Genomic DNA, 20311 nt, shown 5'->3' with positions numbered 1-20311 from the left:
TCTGAGACTTTTCATCAGATATGAAAAATTAGCCCTTTTTCTGGTTGCAGAGGTTGAGTATTTCTGTTTTTATTTTGGATCTCCCGCCTCCTCGCAGTTTTATGTTATTGTGTTACAGAGCTCTTCACTTTCTCCTACGTTCTCCAGATAGCTCTTAGTCAACTTCATTTTTATCCAGTAACTACACAAGCAGCACAATGCTCAGTACATCCACATTCTGAACTTGCCATGTAAAACATTTTCTCCTTTATCTGTGACAGCTGTTGTACTTTGAACCCCAGCAATACCAGCAACATGGTAAAATAGTGTAGCAGCAAGATACTAAAAATGTTGTATTTAACATTTTTATTATTCTTCACTTGATATTCCATAATCTTCTGTATTTTTGAGATCAGGTGTATCTTCCAATGAAAACTTGTGGCTGCTTTCTCAACTAGGAGCCGTACAACTTTCACATTGTGTAGTTAATCCTATATGCACTCATGTTTTTCTGCCACGTTTTGTCCTTTTACATGTTAACCTTTCACTCTTTTGGGAGAAGTAACTTTTGCTTGTTATTCCATAAGAGTTTGTCCGTTTCTATATGACCTCTAGGTAAAGCTGGGTTACACTAATGGCAAGTTTGATTGTATTAGCAAACATTCATAGCTGCAAGGTTACATCAGCAGTTATTAAATAGCCAGCTAACTATACATTGAAATGACTGTGCGATGACCATAGCGGCAATGTGTACTTATGTTTTGGTAAATATTTTCAAACAAGTAGTCACTAATTCATACTTTTGTTTTAATCAAAAGCTCATCAAACTAAGCTAGGAAGCATAGTAAGTTTTTGATAAATGGAGAAAGTTTCAAAGGGTCACAGGCAAACCTTATAAATTAGTGAGCAAATCCTAAATAAATTTGCAGATAGAGACTGAAATTTGAGAAAGTACTAAATTTTAGGGAAAGGTTAATTCACCCATAAGGGATGAGTTGGATTTGGATACTGATAGATAATGGCAAGTATCATTCGCCCCAGTTTTGTGATTTACTGTTTCAGTGTCTCATTCAAACAATTTTCTCTGGAGAAAATTAGTTGTGATGCTTTCAGTCCCATGATCCCGATGTCAGGTAATTCTTTCGTACTCAGTTGTTGAGATTAGGGAATGATGTCTGATCTACAAAAGTCTTTGTGTTTGAATCTAACAAATTAAATGTCGGGTTCATAAGAAGGTAATGCAACATGAATACTTTAAGAGTTGAAGAAATTCAGATGATCCTGCTTTTTGTAGTACAAGCATTTTATTGTAATTTCAAACTTATTGACATAATTTTCTTCATGCTCCAGTTGTTCTGTTTAAAAATACCCTTTACTTTTCAGTTCAAATCAAATTTTACATTTAAACAATCAAAATGTATTTTTCCTTTCAAATGCTGTTTAGCCTGTGTGCACTTTACAAATGATGATTAAATGATACCAGGCTTTTGTTTTATAACTATGTAATTTTGAGAGAAAATGAATACTGATTAGTGTGTCCTGAGAAAGAGAGATTGAAATCTGTTCATATTTTGGAATATCCTGACACTTCATATTTGGAAAAGAATGTATAAATGATGTGATTGAAGCTATCTGGTAAGCAGATAGTTCAACCACATAATGTCATTAGTTTGAGTGAATGTGTTATCAATCACTGCATTTGCAAATCATTAGTCCAAAATAGTATTAGTAGCAAAAGAGGCAAGATGGGGAGCTGAGTACAAGAACGGAAAGCAAGAGATCAGACAAAAACTGCACATCACATTTCATATCTTCTTGATCTTGGACCTTGTCCAGTTTTATACAAGAATTGTTGAAAGTGGACTAGAATTAAAGAATTGAATAGTTTTAGCATTTATAAAAGTTCAGGATTTTTGAGGGATTGAACACTTTTGGCTTTTTATGATTACATATAGTTTCTTATCGGTAACTTCAGTTTCTTCCCAATGCTGTGATGGTACTATGCCTTTGAGAGATTTGTTCTCTGCTGTTTCTTTCACAGAGAGTTGTTGCCATAGAGGTGATTGAATGTTCGCTTCAGAAGCAGTAGGTAAACAGCTTTGAGCTCCCTGCATATTTTCTTAATTTAGACAAGAGAAGAACGAGTGGGTGAAGTCGGGCTCTCAGAGACCCAGGGTTTCAGTTTTGCTTTCATTTGGTGTTTGAAGCTGATTGCTGCAGCATAGAAAGCTGTAGCTAAAGGCTCAAGTTTTTTCTGCTCCTAGATAGTTTGTTTATTTTGGTGTTCAATTCTCCTGGATAGCATATGAGAAAAATTTGTTTTGCTGAATTTGCCTTTGCCAAGGGTATGTTTATGGGATGTTGCTATAAGGAACATTTGATGATTAGTAGTTAAATAATATATTATTTTATTCAGTATTACAATAGAGTTAAAATTAATGCCAATTTTTTTTTTTAACTGTGTAAGAATAAAGTATGTTTTACTTAAAGCCTAATGGTGGACCAATTAAATCACATCTGAATTCAACATCTTACACTTGCCTTCAAAGAAGATAAAAGTTAGGGTCTGGACTAGCTCCTTGGAAGTAGGGGCATGGGGGAAGTGTGGTCAGTCTGGTTCGTAACAATGCTTAAATACAAATATGGAATTCTTTTAAAGAAGCATGTTATTTTGGGAGAAGTAGCTTCAAAGCGAGGTCCTTTTCTCCTTTGTTTTATTGTCAAAATATCAGGAAAAGAGTAGTTTGCTTTTAAATTAGTTCAACTTTTTCTCCTTCTAAGTCTTTTCTGAGGGAGTGTGTAAGAAATATAGATAACTTGCTTTCACTCCAGTTTGAGGGCTTCTGAGGTTGTTGATAAGTGCAATGTGTGATCTGCAAGCTATTTCGTGTATGAACAGGTAGTGCTTGAAGGGTCAGCCATATGAGGTATTTACAGTTTTGTGTGCTTTCTCTTACTGTTCAAATTCACCAGTGCACACCCCTCAACAAAGTTTCTTGACGTGTTTGCACCTTCCCGATGAGCTTTCCTTCATTTTGATGGGAAGGGATCCCATGTGTTGGTGGGGATGTTTGTCTGTCCAGTTCTACATATATCCCTAAAGGGATTTTGCTCTGCTTTTAGGAACTTCCTTTCATGACAGAGTTCTGAGTGGAGCAGTTGTTTTCTGAGTCTAGTTTCACGCATACAATCAACATGTCCCACCTAGTGAAGCTAAATTTGATTAGCACATCATTGGGCATGTTGACTTAGGAGTGAACACTACTGTTGAACTGCCTTTTGCCACCTGATTTTGAGGATTTTTGAAAACACCATTGATATTTCCATTTGCATTGAGGTACAATAGCTTGGCAAAGTTTCCAAAGCGCACAGGAGCGTGAGGATCATTGTTGGCCTGCTACAATAGTTTCAAGTTTTGAAATCCCAGTCCTCAAGAATGGTCTTTCTCAGCTAGCCAAATACTGTCTAAACCATTGTGGATGTGTATTGATACCCACATACTAAAGATAAAAATTACGATTGTTTTTAAACCACAGTATTTTAATTCTGTGGGAATATGTTTTGCTAAGATAAATGCATCATTAGCTAAAGCCAATCACTGCTCACGATGAAGTGGCATCTTCAGTTTGTTTATTATTCAGGTATATCTTTGAATTAATTATGTCCTCGTGTCCAATGTTAAATTTCAAATGTTGATATACAACACTATTAGATACAGATTCAGCAATATAGCAGTCACTAAACCATTCCATCATTTAAACATCAATGTACTTGATTTTTATTAATGTTACAGATAAACTTGTTCATGTACTTCAGAGGAAATGGGAAACTGAGAGCAAACTTTTTATGAGGGGAAGCGATCTTATGAGCTGCTACTGAGGTATTTCATTGCACAATTCTTTGCTTTTGAACCGTGCACATTAAGAGAATGGAATCCCTTTCAGTTTTGGTACATGGCAGGGCATGTAAAATTGTTAATCAAATACCAACATTGTGTTTTGTTTGTAACGGAATTTTGTTTGCATGTAATGTCAGGGATTTGAAGTGAACTCAGGCTTGTGTGCTTCCACATCGTCATTCCTGAGTTAATTTTGAGTCAGCAACCTTTTTTAGGACAGAGATCACAACCTAACTTGGTCAGGTTTTTGTCATGATTCCTGATGAAGGGCTTTTGCCTGAAACGTCGATTTCGCTGCTCGTTGGATGCTGCCTGAACTGCTGTGCTCTTCCAGCACCACTGATCCAGAATCTGGTTTCCAGCATCTGCAGTCATTGTTTTTACCAGGCTTTTGTCATGCCTACACCTTAAATTTATGGTTTATTACATAGCAGTGAGAATATTGGCTTTTCTACCCAACCTAGCTAATACTAACTCTTACTTAAGGAGTTACAGTAAGAGTAATTCAGTCATGCAATTATGGTAATGAGCAGCTGTTCTTCTAACCCTCATTTTCACTGTTTAAAATAATCACCAACTGCTTACAGGTTACTTCCAGGAGATTTCAAGATTTTAGCACAGAACAGTTGCTTTCAGAGGTTCTGGGGAAGGGAAACCGAAATGTTAACTTTGTTTTCTCTTCTCAGATGCTGCCAGACCTGCTGAGCTTTTCCAGCAACTTACGTTTTTGTTTCTGATGTACAGCATCTGCAGTTCTTTTGTTTTTTTTTAGTTGCTTCTAGATATTGGCCTTCCCATGTGCCATTGATATTATCATCGTGCAGATGCTGCATATCAACTCTGTCATGTACTTGAACTAAAAAGGCTTCCGTTCCCTCAACTTTCAGTTGGTATGTGACCATTAGCAACAAATGGCTAAAGTAGTGTCCAGTACCTTGGCAGCAGTATTGAATCTTTCATTCTGTAAAATTTGCAGTGTCATCTCCAACTAAGCCAAAAAAACCTAAAGAACACTGAATACTAGAAATATGAAACAAAAACAAATTGCTGGAGAATCTCAGCAGGTCGGCAGCAAATGATAGGGGTGGCACGGTGGCTCAGTATTTAGCACTGCTGCCTCACAGCGTCATGGACCTGGGTTCAATTCCAGGCTCGGGTGACTGTCTGTGTGGGGTTTGCACGTTCTCCCCGTGTCAGCTTGGGGTTTCCTCTCACAATCCAAAGGTGTGCAGGTCAGGTGAATTGGTCATGCTAGATTGCCCGTAGTGTTAGGTGCATTAGTCAGAGGGAAATGGATCTGGGTGGGTTACTCTTCGGAGGGTCAGTGTGGACTTGTTGGGCTGAAGGGCCTGTTTCCACACTGTAAGGAGTTAAAAAAAAACGTCTGGTAGCATCTGTGGAGAAAAAGCAGTGTTTATGTTTTAGGTCCAGTGACCCTTCTGAAATGTTAACTGGGCTTTTTTTTCTCAATTAAGCGTTGATGGCAGCACAGGATGGCTAGTAGGTTATGGCAGCTATCTACTGAGGATATGTCTGCTCATTCCATTGTCAACATAACTATGTACATAGAACATTACAGTGCAGTACAGGCCCTTTGACCCTCGATATTGCGCCGACCTGTCATACCAATCTGAAACCCATCTAACCTACACTATTCCATGTACGTCCATATGCTTGTCCAATGACAACTTAAATGCACTTAAAGCATTCCATACCCTTACTACTCTCTGAGTAAAGAAACTACCTCTGACATCTGTCCTATATCTATCACCCCTCAATTTAAAGCTATGCCCCCTCATGCTCGCCGTCACCATACTTGAAAAAAGGCTCTCCCTGTCCACCCTATCTAACCCTCTGATTATCTTATATGTCTCTATTAAGTCACCTCTCGACCTTCTTCTCTCGAATGAAAACAGCCTCAAGTCCCTCAGCCTTTCCTCGTAAGACCTTCCCTACATACCAGGCAACATCCTAGTAAATCTCCTCTGCACCCTTTCCAAAGCCTCCGCATCCTTCTTATAATGCGGTGACCAGAACTGTATACGATACTCCAAGTGCGGCCGCACCTGAGTTTTGTACAGCTGTAGCATAACCTCATGGCTCCGGAACTCGATCCTTCTATTAATAAAAGATAAAACACTGTATGCCTTCTTAACAACCCTGTCAACCTGGGTGGCAACTTGCAAGGATCTGTGTACCTGGACACCGAGATTTCTCTGCTCATCTACACTACCAAGAATCTTACCATTAGCCCAGTATTTTGGCATTCCGGTTACTCTGACCAAAGTGAATCACTTCACACTTGTCTGCAATAAACTCCATTTGCCACCTCTCAGCCCAGCTCTGCAGCTTATCTATGTCTCTCTGTAACCTACAACATCCTTCATCACTATCCGCAACTCCACCGACCTTAGTGTCGTCTGCAAATTTACTAACCCACCCTTCCACGCTCTCATCCAGGTCGTTTATAAAAATGACGAACAGCAGTGGACCCAACACTGACCCTTGCGGTACACCACTGTAACTGGACTCCAGGATGCACATTTCCCATCAACCACCACCCTCTGGCTTGCTGAAAGAAGACAATTACTGATCCAAACTGCTATATCTCCCACAATCCCATTCCTCCGCATTTTGTACAATAGCCTACTGTGGGGAACCTTATCGAACATCTTGCTGAAATCCATATACACCACATCAACCGGTTTACTCTCATCTACCTGTTTGATCACCTTCTCAAAGAACTCAATAAGGTTTGTGAGGCATGACCTACCCTTCACAAAACCATGCTGACTATCCCTAATCAAATTATTATTTTCTAGATGCTTATAAATCCTATCTCTTCTAACCTTTTCCAATACTTTACCAACAACTGATGTATGTATGTGTAACTTTTAAAAAATTCATTCATGGGAGGTGGATGTCACTGGCTGGATCAGCATTTATTGCCCATCCTTAGTTGTCCTGGAGAAGTGGTTGGTTAATTGCCACCTTGAACTGCTGCAGATAGACCTTTGTTGCAGCTTGACCTACAATGCCATTAGTGAGGGATTTCCAACAGGCCTTTAAATCGGCTCCTTTTAAACATTTCGTCTGGGAGAAAGGGATCCATAAAGGAATGGATTCTTTAACATTGTGTGACCAACTTGATGAGATGAGTGAATGAAGAAGGGGAACCCTTCACCTGGTAGCCCAAACATTCTTTTGAAACTACAAGAACCTTCTTCAGTTACCCCTGAAACTGGAAACAAATGTCCAAATTCAGTACGAACGTTTTTCTAGGAGAATTTGGGGAAGTTACTTCTGAGGATATAAAAGTTCAGTTGTCAAACAGTTAAAGATTTGCTGAATGCATTTAGGATTGGACTTAGAGCCAAAGGACAGAAACAGTACTTACAACGCTGCTGCATATGATAGAGCAGACGATGCAAAAACAATACTTTCACTGCCTGAACTGCTGTGGAGGAGCACTGCAGTATTCAACAGAACACATCAAAATCTGTGGTAGCCTGCAGCAAACTACACAATCTGCTGTCATTAGGGGACAGCCCTCAACTCTGAGCCATGAAGGAAATATTTGCATCAGTGATCAAATGCTAGATAAAATAGGCAGGTTTTGGGCTGTGCTTTAAAGAACAGACTTACAAATGAATTCTAGACTTCAAGGCTCTGACAACTGAAGGCATAGCTGCTAATGGTGGGGGGATGAAAGTTAGGCAAAAGTTGAACAAACACAGTTTTTGGAAGATTGTAACGCTAATGGACATTCTACTACAGTTGAATAAACGATTTAAGTAGTTGTGGGATAATAAAAGCTGTTTTATTTATGTAATTGGAGGAAATGTTTGGAGATGCAGTATAGATATTTACTAGCAAGAAGGTGAATTGGCATTTGAAATTCATTTGCATGATAGAGTACACATTTTTGCTGATTTGGAGGTGCAGATGTTGGACTGGGGTGTACAAAGTTAAAAAATCACTCAACACCAGGTTACAGTCCAACAGGTTTATTTGAAAGCATTAGCTTTTAAGGTGCTGCTCCTTCATCAGGTGGGGGCTGTGGAGTATAAACATGTAGCAAAAGGTTTCAGTGTGATGTAACTGAAATTATATATTGAAAAAAAAACATGGATTGTTTGTTAAGTCTCTCATCTTTTAGAATGGGCATGTTGGTTTCTGAAAAGAACTGAAACTCAAGGCTAATTAGGGATGGGCAACAATGCTGGCCTTACCAGTGACACCAATTTTCTGTGAAAGAAGAACCGTAAAACGTGCTTGAAGTTTCCAGGTGTTTAAAATAGAAATAGCTTACTCCATGTCACTAATATTTTTCACCTCTTTATAACACTCAATATCATGAGAGCATAAAAGCAATGGAGTTGTGCCAGATTAATCGGAAGCCAATTGATTTCAGGTCTGCTGCCAGTGATGCCATTACATACATTTACCAGCTCTTCTACCTAATGAGCAGCACTTAACACATTGTTCTCCAAGACTGTCCTTCACCAAAGGTTAACCCTTCACCACTGTTATACCTTGAAATCTATTGGTGCATGATGATTGTAATGGTAGGAACATTGCCTGTATTTGCAGTTTTCTGTTAATTTCGTACAGACTTTTATAATTAAATTGTAGACAGAAATCAGATATAAAATGCATGGATTTAACCAAAAAGGTATTGGAACTTTGTTCAGCAATTAGTTAAAATAGGCAGCGTATTAGCTAGCAGCTGTCAGTTCTACAGAAGAGAAGATATGCTGTCTTGAATATTAAATGGTATATATTTTAGCTTTGTATCCATATTGTGACTAACTATCAAATTTTAAATTTTGGTTTCCAATCAAGATGTTGCTAAACTATTTTATTGCATATTGGAATTTCATTAGGTCATCTGCAGTGCCATAATTCACTCTGAACATTAACAGTTGCTGTGCTGACTGTATTTTGTGTCCTCGGTCCAACTATATTCAGTTGCTTTATCAATTACCTAACCTGAATCAGTAAATCAAAAGTGGCGAAGCTTGTTGGTTGAATGTACAGTATTCAAAACCAGTTTATATCACACAAGTGTCAGGCAATGACCATCTACAAAAAAATAATCTTACTCCGGTCACCAGTTGACATTCAGTAGCATTACCATCACTAATTCCTCCTCTATCTTTGATCAGATTAGATGTGGAAACAGGCCTTTCGGCCCAACAAGTCCAACTGACCCTCTGAAGAGTAACCCACCCAGACCCATTCTGCTGTGACTAATGCACCTAACACTGTACAATTTAGCATGGCCAACTCACCTAACCCGGAAATCTTTGGACAGCGGGAGGAAGCCAGAGCACCCAGCGGAAACCCACGCTGAAATGGGGAGAATGTGCAAACTCGACACAGGCAATCACCTGAGGCTGGAATCAAACCTGGGTGCCTGGTGCTCTGAGGCAGCAATGCTAACTGCTGAGCCAGTGTGCTGTCCCAATTTGAAATTAGAGTTGATCAGAAACTGAACTGGCCCAGTTAAATAAATACTGTTCCTACCAGTGTAGGTGAGAGGCTGGGAATCCAGTGGCAAACAACTTGCCTCCTGGCCTCTGACCTTACCCCCTCAAAAAAGAACTTTTCACCAGCTACAAGCACAACTCAGTAGTGAGATGGAATACTCTCTAATGTCTTGACTGTGAGGAACACCAATGCTGAAGAAACTCAACATCATCAAGGAAAATCAAGTTGCATGATTGGTAGCTCATGTGCAATCTTAAACATTTACTCACTCCACTACCATCACATAGGTTGCAGTGTACCATTGGTAAGATGTACTGTAGCAATTCATCAAAGCTTCTTTAACAACACCTTCTAAACCTGGCAAAGGCCAGGTCATTCTGTTGGAAACAGGAAATTATTTTTGCAGATTTGGAGAACTGGATCATGTCTCTTCACGCTCAGCAAGTAATTGTAACATATTTTACAAATTTACATCCCTCGTGCATAAGATTACTTTACTTTTCTAAAATTCAGACATAAAAAATTGGTTCCTTAAAGAGTCCTTAAGCAATTATGTTTTTTAAAATATCTTATACTTCTGAGTGTTTCTCCAAATATCATTTTGAGTATTGCATTCCCCGACTTAGACTTGTTGTAAATTCTTATTTGCAATGATGTCACAATTAATTTATAAACATAAATTTAAGACTGATACAAGATTCTCTGCATATTTAGTGATTGAGGAAGCTTGCTTGTTGCAAGCCATCTCTAGAAAAGAGTGAGATTTAATCCTAACTTGAGAAGATGGAAATTGTTCTGCTGCCAATGACTGATAAATAAAGTGGACATGAAAAGGATGTGATCTGGATGGTTGAGAATGATCTGTGAAATTAACTTTTTTTTATGCATAGTGTATCTTTTTGGTATTAAGACAAAATGTATGGCTTAAGCATACTTTAAGCTTTGACAGTATCAAGTATAAACTTCTTTCTTTTAAATGAAAATGAAATTTGATTGCAACTCCCCAGAGGAACAGTTGCAATGTTCTTTGTGGAAACATTTTGGACCTTGATGCATTGGTCTGTCATCAGTGTGAACAAAAACTTTGCCCAAACAATGAATGAATTGCTTTGTTTCTTTTCAGTAAAACAATGTTTCTGAACTTCATGTTTTTCTTCTAATCTTCTGAAATGCACAAAATGCCTCCTCTTAATATTTAAAAAGAAAGAAACTTCTTTGTGAATTTTTAAATACAACTTGTATTATGCTGGTTTAATTGTTCATATTAACTCTCTGATTTATTGTTTAGCTTTAGTTGGGGAGTTATTCATGCATTTCATCTATTTGATTATTAAATTATTTATTTGATCAATTATTCATATTGTCTTTCTTCTGAATTATTTATGTCTTAGTTTTGATATTTGCAAAGGCCCTGACACTGATGCAAAACTCTTATTTTCTATTGAAATAGTGTGTTGTATGATATTCCGATCTCTTAAGACTGCAGTGCTACTATTAGGAATAGCATATGATGGCTGTCTGTCGTGTGTCTGTTATAAGTGATGTATTATACTGTATTTTGCATTTGTATTATTCAGAGTTGGGTAGATTGTTTTTAAACTGTGTAAGTAATCATTTTAAGACCATAAGACATAGGAGTGGAAGTAAGGCCATTCAGCTCATCGGGTCCACTCCGCCATTCAATCATGGCTGATGGGCATTTCAACTCCACATTTTCTTGAATACAGCCAGAGCAATTGTACTGAAGCAAAATACTGTGCATGCTGGAAATCTGATTCAAGAACAGGAAAAATTCCCTTACTCAGCAGATCTGGCAGCATCTGTGAAGAGACAGTTGGAGTAACATTTTAAGTTGATAGGGCGTTTTGAGAAGATTTGTAGCTCAGGTGGAGGATTTGGATGTAGGTTTGCTCGCTGAGCTGGAAGGTTCATTTTCAGATGTTTTGTCACCATACTAGGTAACATAATCAGTGAGCCTCAGGATGAAGCACTGCTGATGTTTCCTGCTTTCTATTTATATGTTTAGGTCTCTTTGGGTTGGTGATGCCATTTCTTAATCTTTTTCTCAGGGAGTGGTAAATGGGGTCCAGGTTAGTGTGTTTGTTGATAGAGTTCCAGTTGGAATGCCATGCTTCTGGTGTTTCTTGTGCATGTCTCTGTTTGGCTTGTCCTAGGATGGATCTGTTGTCCCAGTCGAAGAGGTGTCCTTCTTTATCTGTATGTATGGATATTAGTGAGAGAGGGTCATGTTGTTTTGTGGCTAGTTGATGTTCATGTACCCTGATGGTTAGTTTTCTGTCTGTTTGTCCAATGTAGTGTTTGTTACAGTTCTTGCAAGGTATTTTGTTAATGACATTAATTTTGCTTGTCTGAATAGGCTCTTTCAAGTTCATTAGCTGCTGTTTAAGTGTGTAGTGGGTTCGTGGGCTACAATGATGCCAAGGGGTCTGAGTAGTCTGGCAGTCATGTCTGAGATGCCTTTGATATAGGGGAGAGTGGCCAGGGTTTCTGGACATGTTTTTGTCTGCTTGTTTGGGTTTGTTGCTGAGAAATTGGCGGACTGTGTTCATTGGGTACCCATTCTTTTTTAATAAACCGTATAGGTGATTTCCCTCTGCTCTGCGTATTTTCTCTGTGCCGCAGTGTGTGTTGGCTCGTTGAAATAATGTTCTGATTCAGCTTTGTTTGTGGATGTTAGGATGATAGCTCCTGTAGTTCAATATTTGATCTGTATGTGTTGTTTTCCTGTAGATGCTGGTTTGAAGTTCCCTATTGGCTGTTCGCTGTACTGTGACAGGTAGGAATGGCAGTTTGTTCTTGTTTTCCTCCTCTTTAGTGAATTTTATGCCAGTAAAGGTATTAATGATGATCTTGAAGGTTTCCTCTAATTTGTTTCATTCAGTGATGACAAAGGTGCCATCCATGTAGCGGACCCAAGTTTGGGTTGGATGGTTGGCAGAGCTGTTTGTTCGAGTCTCTGCATTACTGACTCTGCTCAGAACCCTGATATCGGAGATCCCATGGGTGTTCCGTTGGTTTGTCTGTAGGTTTTGTTGTTTAAGGTGAAGTGCGTGGTAAGGCATAGGTCCACTAGCTTGACAGTACTGTCCTTGCTGATGAAGTTGGTGGTGTCTGGTGTATGTGTCTTTGTGTCTTCTAATAGTGTAGTCAGTGTTTCCTTGACCAGGTTGATGTTTGTTGATGTGAACAGGGCTGCTACATTAAAGAAGACCATTATTTCATCGTCTTCTATCAGTGTCTTTGGTCTTCAGGGATTCTTGGATGGATGGATGGATGGAGTAGTGTGAGTCTTCTACTAAGTGTTTTAGTCTTTGATGTAGCTCCTTGGCCAATCTGGAAGTGGTGTTCCAGGTAGCGTCTGGGTCTGAGGGGGGACTCCTGGTTTGTGAATGTTTGGTAATCCGTATAAGCGTGGTGTGTTAGATCTGTCTGGTTTCATTTTTTGTAAGTTGGTCTTATGTATTTCTCCAGATTTCTGAAGTGTTTTGAGGACGGCTGTGAGTTGGTTCTCTAGTTGTGGGGTTGGGTCTCTCGCCACTTGTTGGTAAGTGTTGGTATCTGCAAGTAGTGCATTCGCTTTTTCAATATAGTCTCTTTGATTTAAAATGACTGTCAAGCGTCCTTTGTCTGCAGGTAGGATAACAATATTTTTATCTCTTCTTAGTCTTTCTAGTGCTTTCCTTTATTGTGTATTGAGTGTGCTTCCTTCCTTTTTCCTGTCTGATAATTTGTTGGGTTTCTTCTGTGAGTTGCCATTCCTAGATGTCACAGTAGAGTGAACAGCGAATGAGGAACTTCAAACCAGCGTCTACAAGAAAACAATACATACGGACGAAATATTGAACTACAGAAGCAATCATTCCAACACCCACAAATGAAGCTGCATCAGAGCATTATTTCAATGAGCCACCCTACACTGCAGCACGGAAGAAATACACAGCAGAGGAAAATACCTATATAGTGTATTCAAAAAGAATGGGTACCCAATGAACACAGTCTGCCAATTTCTCAGCAACAAACCCAAACAAGCAGACAAAAAATGCGTCCAGAAACCGTAGCCACTCTTCCCTACATCAAAGGCATCTTGGAAATGACTGCCAGACTACTCGGACCTCTTGGCATCATGGTAGCCCACAAACCCACCAACGCACTAAAACTGCAACTAGTGAATTTTAAAGACCCTATACAGACAAGAAAAACGAATGTAACTTACAAAATACCATGCAAGAACTGTAACAAACACTACATTGGGCTAACAGGCAGAAAACTAGCCACCAGGAATACATGAACATCAACTAGCCACCAAACGACATGACCTTCTCTCACCAGTATTCTTACATACAGATGAGGAAGGACACCTCTTTGACTGGGGCAACATGTCCATCCTAGGACAAGCCAAACTGAGACACGTGCAAGAACTCATGGAAGCGTGGCATTCTTACTGGAACTTTGACCCGATTTGCCACCCCTGAGATAAAGAATGGGAAATGATATCACTATAGGAAATGATGTCACCAACCCAAAGAGACCCAAACATATAAATAGAAAGCAGGAAACATCAGCAGTGCTTCGTCCGGAGGCTCACAGAAGATGTTAATTAGTATGGTGACGAAACATCTGAAAATGAACCTTCCAGCTCAGCGAGCAAACCTACATCCATTTGAAGTTGAAAAAGACTTTTCTTTGGTACTGGCTTGACTTCTGAAGTCTTATTTGACTTGAAACTTTAACACTGATCATCTCTCCACAGATGCTGTCAGATCTGCATTTTTCCAACGCTTCAGTTATGGTTTCGACAAAAAGACTTTAAAATATTTTTGTTTTAGTTGTTGGCCTCTGTTACAAGATTCCCATCAATCATCAACTTGATGGAATAGTACGTTATGTAACAAGAAAGACAAAAAAAGTTCAATTACTTAGCACCTTTCGTGAACTGTAGATGTTCTAATGTGCTTTGCAGATGAACTTCTGAATGCTGATCAGACCTTGCTGGATATGGGTATGGGCTACTTCAGCATTTGAAGAGTTATGAATGGAACTGGGCACTGTATACTCAACAAGCATTTCCACTTCTGACCTTATGTTGGAGGGAATGCATTGATGAATGAGCTGAAGATGGTTGGGCCTATGTCATTGCCTTGAAGAATTCCTGCAGTGATTTCCTGAAGCTGAGTAGGTTAAGCTCCAAGGACACCCACCTTTTGTGTTGGAGTTTGTCCATTGCTCCATGTTTGTACTAATTTCAATTTTGCAAGTTGTCTTGATTTTACACTTGAAGTGTTCACTTGTGAAGGGCTGTTACATTTCCCTTCGCACCCCAGAATTCAACCCTCTTGACTGATTGACCAAAAGGAGTAATGACACTTGAGACAAATGGTCCTTAGGGAACCCAAACTAACATCAGACAAATGTAATTGACATTATAAAAAGTAAATGGAAATTATTGTATTGTCTGACAGAAATCTCTCTTCCTTAATGAATCATGAACTTGAGAGCACAAATTTCACTTATCACCTAAGGCATTGCAAGAATTAGAAGAACATTTTATTTTGATTTTTTAACAGACTTATTACCTGGAATGATGGTGAAAGAAATCCCTTTTTAAAGAAAAGTGGAAAAGTATTTTGAAGAATAGGATTTAAAAAGGTAAAGGACAAAGCCAAAAGTTAGAATAAATATTTGGCTTTTTCTGAAATGTTAAACTTTGACGCTATCTCTTACGTTCTAAACATGTTTTACAAATTCTAATTTCAATTTCTGCATGTCTTGTTCAGATTGATATAAGTGTGCTATTGCTCCAGGAGATAGTATCACCAGTCTTTTCTAACTATTATTTCTTTTCACATTTAACTTTGTGCGCCACTTTTATTGTTCTACTGGATTCAGATGTTTCACTTTCTGTGCATGTACTCTTTTAAGTACTTTGCCAGAAGAGATGTGCAATATTAACACTGCAGTCTGTTCGAATGTTCAGTGATGGACTATTTAACCCAACTGCTGAAGCATTTGTCTTAATCATGCATTGTACTAGTCTAATACAGCATCTGTTTAGTAGGTAAACTCTCATCAAACCCTTTTTTACACCACATAAAGTAGTCAATTTACTATTCTTCGTGAAACTTAAATGCTAAACTATGTTTCATTAAATGTCCCTGACTAGTTTATTACTTGAACTTATTGCCTGTGGTCATACTTTATTATATATGAACCCCCCAACCAATTTTGCTTGATTTTTATCATGTAAGATTAATAAATGAAGGACCAGAGATTTCAGAAGATTTCATTGCGTTACTTTCAAAATAAATTTCAGTTTGTTGGTGCTCATTCACTTTGAAGGCTTCATATTGATCAAAATGTTGCTAGTTAATTTTCTTCAGAATGACTTAATTATCTTGGTCCCTCCAGTTTTTATCTTATATCCTTGATTCATCACTTTTAGAGAACCTTTCACAAGTTTTTTTTAGTTCTTCAATGTGCAGGTGCTGGTGTCATGGCAAGCATTTGTTGTTTGTCCTGAATTGCCTTTAAATTGAATGGGTTGTTTGGCCTTTTCAGAGGATAGTTAAGTCAGCCACATTACAGTGCATCTGGATACCAGACCAAGTGAGAATGACCAATTTCCTTCCTCAAGGATATTAATGAACGGGTTACTTCTTTTTATGACTATCGATGATAGTCTAATTTTACTGAGGCTAGCTTTCAATTCCAGACATTTTACCAACTGATTTAAAATTTTGTGGGTGTCGTGATGTGATTGAACCAAGGTCCCAAGAACATTAGCCTGAGCCTTTAGATTATTAGTCCACTACATGATCTTATCCCCAACGCCAAATCATACTATAGTTAGGAGCACATTACTCTAGATGCTGGAATCTGACTGAAAACAATAAATGCTGGAGACCACAGCAGGTCAGACAGCATCCACGGAGAGAGAGCAAGTTAACATTTTGAGTTTAGATAACTCTTCAACAGAGATGAAGTGTAGTGTGGAGAGGACAGCATTTATGCTATAATTTGGGAAGGGCGGGAGTAGTGTGTGTAGGGTGCTTGTGTTGAAAAGATATTGATGGTTCAGATTAAGTGATGAGAATATGAGAATGGCAGAACAATGGTGTATCTCCTGCCATTGGAAAGGACCGACACTGGAATGGCGGTGGGGGGGAGAGGAGAGTGGCCATGATAAAAAGCTAAAAAAGGGAAGAAATAGTTAACAATGCAAGGGTGTTGAAGTCCAGAAGGCTGTAAAGTGCCTTGTCATCCTATCCATATTTAGTTGGTGGCGCTGCTTTGTTTTTCTTCTGACCAACTGTATCAGTACTCTAGAATCAATAACTTTTAGACTAGTAATATTCATAGAATCCCTACAGTGTGGAAACAAGGCCATTTGGCCCATCGAGCCCACACTGACACTCTGAAGAACATCTCCCCCAGACTCATCCTAAACTCTGCATTTCCCATGGCTAACCCATCCACAGGGCATTTTGGAATGGCCAATCCATCTAACCTGCACATCTTTAGACTGTGGGAGGAATCCGGGAGCACAAGGAGGAAACCCATCCAGACACTGGGAGAATGTGCATCCTCCACGCAGGTAGTCGTCAGAGGATAGAATCAAACCTGGGTGTCTGATACTGTGAGGCCACTAAGCAACTGTGCCGCCCCATATCTTCTGCCATTGTACTGAATCAGAAAATTGGTGCTACTGACAGAATCTTTGTATTGTCCTTGTCCTTATTGATATAAGTATTATAAATGTACATCATATAAGCCATTACACTAGTCCTGTCACTTTGCTGGCAGTGACATCACAGGCACTGGGTCTACGGGTATAAAGGTGATAATTGTACCCCTTGCTGTTGTGGTGGCAGCAAACAGCCTTTTTTTAAAAAAAAAAATGCTTTTCAACCTATCAAACCTTTAATATCCTTGTCATTCCCATATCTCCAGCTGTATTTTCAATGGCAATGATCATTTAACTTGGCTAGGATCACAATAATATAGCAAAGCAGATCCTAGAATGAAATCTAGTCTGATAGATTTTTTTTATTATTTAGTTAACATGTAGGATAGTCATTGAGGCAGAAAAGGCTACAGATGTTCCTAACTGAACTGAAATTTATTATGTACAAAATAAATTTAGGAAATGCTACCTAAATATAAAGGACAGTTGGAACACTCTCAAATCACAGCAAAACAAAGTTTCAACCTGTTTCCCAACAGGATCTGTTAGAGCGGGATCTGTTCAGAGAGATATACCTGTGTCTCAACTCTTTGGGGTTCTACTTAACTGACTGCTAACAGCATCTTTGCTGTGGACTTGGACATGTTTTTTTCAAGTATGCTAACATTAACTCTGCAAATCTTAGAGGTTAAATTTACTCAGTTTTCAAAACATGTAGATTTCCAACTGAATCTCTCGGTTTACAAATTCTAGTACCTAAACCCTTCTGCTGTAGTGACTTGTTTGCTGAACTGCTGCGCAAACTCCTAGGAAAGAAACATAAGGTGCTTCTGAGTTCAACAATGGTGTCTTTTGAACTAATTTTTAAAAGAACTCTTACTTGATCCTAAATTCATCTGAACTCAAAACAAAGCTCATGTCCTTGCATGGCTATTCTACCTGTCATAAATGCAACATTATAAACAGTTTTCCATTAACACCATTCACTGACAAAATGTTGGATTCAAATTGCTGTACTGGAAGGGAATACTGACCATTTGTTTCCCCAGAAAGAAATCCCTTCACAGAAGTAGCTACTGTCTCTATTTTGAAATCCAAATCCCAAAATGACATGCATATAAAAATTCAACACCATTTATCACAATATCAGAAGAATGAATATTTGTATTTTCCGTATTTTTTTCATTTAAGAGTAAAATTTCTTCCCTGAAGTTTTTTCAGAATTTGCATTTTTTCCGGTTACAGCATGCAGGCCATTTAATCTATCAGTTCTATGCTGGCTCTCTTTGCAAGCAATGCAGTAGTTCCACTCACCTTTCACTGTAGCTGTCTAGTTTATCCTTGAAGTAATTATTTAATTTCCTTTTGAAAGCAATGGTTAAGTCTGCTTTCACACTCTGTTCAGGTAGTACATTCCAGATCATTATCGCTCATTGCATAAACTGTTTTTCTTTGTCGCTCTTGGATCTCATGCTAATCACCTTAAACATGGAACATTTCATTTCAGACTCTTCCATCAGTAGTCTACCTCTCTTACTCTGTATAGATGCTTCATGAACGCTTTTTTCATAGGAACAGAAGTAGGTCATTAAAACCTAGCCTGCACCAATGTGATCATAGCTGATTGAACATTTCAGTGCCTTTTAATCTCCCCATCTTTTAAATCTGCCCTTAATCTTCTTGAAGAAGAGCAAGCCAAACCTCACCCTGTCTTTAAGTGAAATAGATTTGAAGAAAAATAACATTTGATTTTCATTAAAAAAAAAATGCCTTCTTTCTCTTGAGAATAATAGATACTGAAACACTGCTTGACTTTTCAGAAGAAGGAAGGTAGCACAGAAGGAAAATACTGCTGATGCTGAAAATCTGAAATAAAAATAGAAAATGCCATTCGGGAGATCTGGCAGCTTCTACGGAGAGAGAAAGCAGCTTAGTATTTCAGGTTGATGACCTTTCATTAGTGTTCTGTAAAATATGGATTTGCTGGTGGTATTCAAAATAAGCCATCCCTATAGTAATCACACAAGCGGTATGGTTGCCAAATTTGCTGCTGACAATAATAGGAAGGAAAATACGTTAAGAGGAGGAGATGAGGTCACAAAAAGGTATTGATAGTTTACGTGAGTGGGCAAAGATGTGACGAATGGAGGATAATATGGTAAAATGTGAACTTGTCCATTTTGGAAGGAAAAATCAAAAATCAGCATGTTATCTAAATGGTGAGAGATTGTAGAGCTCTGTGCCCGAGTTCATTAATCGCAAAAGATTAGTACACAAGTACAGCAAGTTGTTAAGAAAGCTAATAGACTGTTATTACTTATCTCAAGGGGAATTTAATCCAAAAGTACGGGGTTATGCTTCAGTTATACAAGTGTATGATGAGATGGCATCCAGAGGACTGCATATTATTGAATGCAGATATCCTGAAGAAGGATAACTGGAGCCGAAACATTAACTCTGCTTTGTCCACAGCTTTTCCAGCAATTTATTTTTGTAATTGAATGTAAAATGCATTGGAAATAGTTCAAAGGAGGTCTGCTAGACTGATGCCCAAGTGTGGAGGCGGTTTGTCGTATGAGAAAGTGGGTGGACAGGCTAGGCTTGTATCTGCTGGAGTTTAGAAGAGTTTTACCAGTTTGCTCATTTTCCCTCCCCCCACATTACCCCAGTTCCAACCTTCCAGCTCAGCACTGTCCTCATGACCTGTCCCATCTGTCAACCTACCTTCTCACCTATCCACTCCAGCCTATTACCTTTACCCCCACCTCCATTCACCTATTGCACTCACAACGACATCCTTCCAGCATCAACCCCCTCCTATTTATCTCTCCACCCCCGAGGCTCCCAGCCTCATTCCTGATGAAGGGCTTTTCCCGAAACATCGATTTTCCTGCTCCTCGGATGCTGCCTGACCTGCTGTGCTTTTCCAGCACCAAACTCTTGACTTTAACTCCCTCTCCCACTCCACCAAGGACATGCAGGTCCTGGGTGGCCTCCACCACCAAACCCTTACCATCCAACGCCTGGAGGAAGGAAGCCTCATCTTCCGTCTTAGGACCCTCCAGCCATATGGGATCAATGTAGATTTCACCACTTTCCTCATTTCCCCTCATCCCACCTTATCCCAGATCAACCTTCCAACTCGGCACTGCCCTCTTGATCTGCCCAACCTGTCCATCTTCCTTCCCACCTGTACGCACCTCCCTCCTCTTCAACCTATCACCTTCACCCCCAACTTC

The 20311-nt window shown here is 39.0% G+C and overlaps 1 protein-coding gene across 18 annotated transcripts in view; it reads left to right on the top strand.

Annotated features, from left to right (window-relative positions):
- The window catches only part of tbc1d5 (TBC1 domain family, member 5), a 524363-nt gene that overhangs the window by 29150 nt on the left and 474902 nt on the right, over nucleotides 1-20311 (top strand). For 10 of the 18 annotated variants that reach the window (XM_087987279.1, XM_087987283.1, XM_087987272.1 and 7 more), the window contains one exon: nucleotides 12122-12167. The exons of 4 other annotated variants lie outside the window; for them this stretch is intronic. The gene's annotated coding sequence lies outside the window, so the exon portion shown is untranslated. Of the gene's footprint in view, nucleotides 1-12121; nucleotides 12168-12862; nucleotides 12936-14955; nucleotides 15038-20311 lie in introns of those variants that run through there. 4 more of the 18 variants (XM_087987284.1, XM_087987274.1, XM_087987285.1 and 1 more) reach the window with 3 other exon arrangements.

Source organism: Chiloscyllium plagiosum, unplaced genomic scaffold (assembly GCF_037043375.1).
Source record: "Chiloscyllium plagiosum isolate Xiang-an unplaced genomic scaffold, Cpla_swu_hap1 HiC_scaffold_5, whole genome shotgun sequence".
NCBI lineage: Eukaryota > Metazoa > Chordata > Chondrichthyes > Orectolobiformes > Hemiscylliidae > Chiloscyllium > Chiloscyllium plagiosum.
The sequence above is the reverse complement of the archived record's forward strand: the minus strand, read 5'-3'. Positions and strand labels throughout refer to the sequence as shown.